Below are 2,146 nucleotides of genomic sequence, written 5' to 3' on the forward strand. Positions count from 1 at the left end.
TTTCCTTCTACCCTCCCGGGACACCTTCAGTTAAAATAAAGTTTATTTTCTCGTACTCCTGTGTGTGTTGGCTCTGCTTCTGGGTCCAGCTTGTGCGCTGAACTTCGGTTCATGACACTAATAGTTTTAAATAGAGCACCACAAACAACAGGTATTCCTTTAGAAATAAACTTTTCTTGTGTTACTTCTAAAAACTACAGATTCTTAACTCTGCAACAGTTAGACAGAGTTGGTTACAGTTAGGCCCTCAACAGTCAGCAAAACAAGTCATAAAACAATAAAAGAGGCTGCCTTATCAAGAGCATCCCAGCACTGTAGTTCCATTACAATCAGTTTCCTTTATTTTATCTTATCATGTCAGAGGCCAACTGAAACCAAGTCCACCTATATAAAAACACCCCACCAGACACACAGTAGTTTCCTCAGCACTTCACAATTCCCCCCAAGGTATAGCGTTTTAACTTTTTATTTTTTCGGATCCCAGACACAGCGGTGTGAGGTAGTTAGCACACAGTTTGGACGTGTAGAAAACATTGCTTGTTTGGAACACATCAGCAGAGAGGTAGAGTTCATAGCTGTTCATAAGAGTTTAATTTAATCAAACCTCATTTTACGGATCTAAGTGGCTCCTCATCACTAGCCAATTCACCATTTTATTTAAATATCTGAATTTTCGGAATGAGGATCCAAGCGGGACACAGAGGCTGCTTTAACGCACCAGAATGCAAATATAAATAAAAGCCTGACTATCCTGAGAGCCTAGCTGCAGCGAGACCTTTCTTTTACACGGATTCCTGGATGTGCGTCGGATCCGACTTTGCTACCCGCACAGAGCGTTTCTGACAGTCGGGCGCTGCTTATACAATAGAGAAAAGCAACAATACACCGTGTTTCTCTGCTCCAAGGTAAGGACGTCTGTTATACCCAGCGCATAAATGTCTCTGTGTTAACGCTGATTATTCAAACCCTGTTGAAAATGTGACACATTTGTTATCCAAAAACATTTCCTCTAAATTTGCAAAGTTACTGATTTAAAAATTATATTTTTGAATTTTTAATTGCATGACAAACATACAATAGACTCTTGAGCATATTTATATAGCTAAATACACAATGGTATAACCGTGCTAAATAAAAGAGGCCCAAGTACCAAAGCACTCTAATGCAAGCCTCTAAACTGCATGTTGATAAGTACATGAAGCGTACCTCTACAGCTGAAAACAGATTGTATCCATACTTTGAGGATCTGCTGAATTGTTTTTAATGGTACTTTTTTTTTTTTTTTTGATGAACTGCGGATGATGATGAATTCCTCTTTATTGTAGAAACAGTCCCTAAGCTGTTGTTGCTCATACTTACTGAGTTCCCTAGCTACTTCCTTACTATGTCAGTAAACTTTTTGAAAAGGAAGCTGCTGTAGATTTAAAGAAACACCTTAATTGAAGCAAAGGCAAAAAAATTGGACTGAATTTTATGTGACTGTAAAGCCAACAATAAGTGAAAATCCAAAAACGCCTCCAATCCTAATGATCTCCCCCTCTCTCTCTCTGTGTGTGTGTGTGTGTGTCCTCACAGAAGGAAGGTCACGACAGGAGCTTTTTTCAATCAGTTTTTTACAAGAAGTGTAGCTCATACAATGGTATAAATGCATTATTTGCGATACTTTATAAATATGAACCTCTAAAGATTTTGAGTTCGTGCACATTGTGAATCAAGAATCTAAATATTTGTATCACAATGATTTCTATAAAAGCATTTTGTTTATGGGGATAATGTGACAAATCTTTTGTGACCCTATTAATGATCAATGGTGATTAAGGAGGAACCCTGGCTCTGGACATTTTCATGACAAGTGACAGCGCAGACAACTACTAACGAGAGAACATGTTTTATCATCATAAACACGGTGATAAGACGCATCGTTAAAGCGTCACTTCAGTAATGTTGACTCATGTTTTTAATAATGACTTTAAAACACTAAACTCTAATTTCTGTGGTTATTTTAAGTTTACAGAATATAACATGTGGTAAGACGACGAGTTTTACTTCTCATGTTATGTGTATCTATTTATCATGTATGCTACTTTGCTCTGTGGACTGTAAAATGTTTCATTGTGTTCATGAAATAAACCAGACTTTCACTGTC

General features: G+C 37.5%; 1 long non-coding RNA gene across 1 annotated transcript; it reads left to right on the plus strand.

Moving 5' to 3' along the window:
- Positions 1-354: 354 nt before the first annotated feature.
- LOC145421917 (uncharacterized) lies at positions 355-2,146 on the plus strand. The gene is made up of 2 exons (XR_013903292.1): positions 355-905; positions 1,576-2,146. It is a non-coding gene; the product is annotated as an uncharacterized LOC145421917 (long non-coding RNA).

Source organism: Astatotilapia calliptera, chromosome 3 (assembly GCF_964374335.1).
Source record: "Astatotilapia calliptera chromosome 3, fAstCal68.1, whole genome shotgun sequence".
Lineage (NCBI taxonomy): Eukaryota > Metazoa > Chordata > Actinopteri > Cichliformes > Cichlidae > Astatotilapia > Astatotilapia calliptera.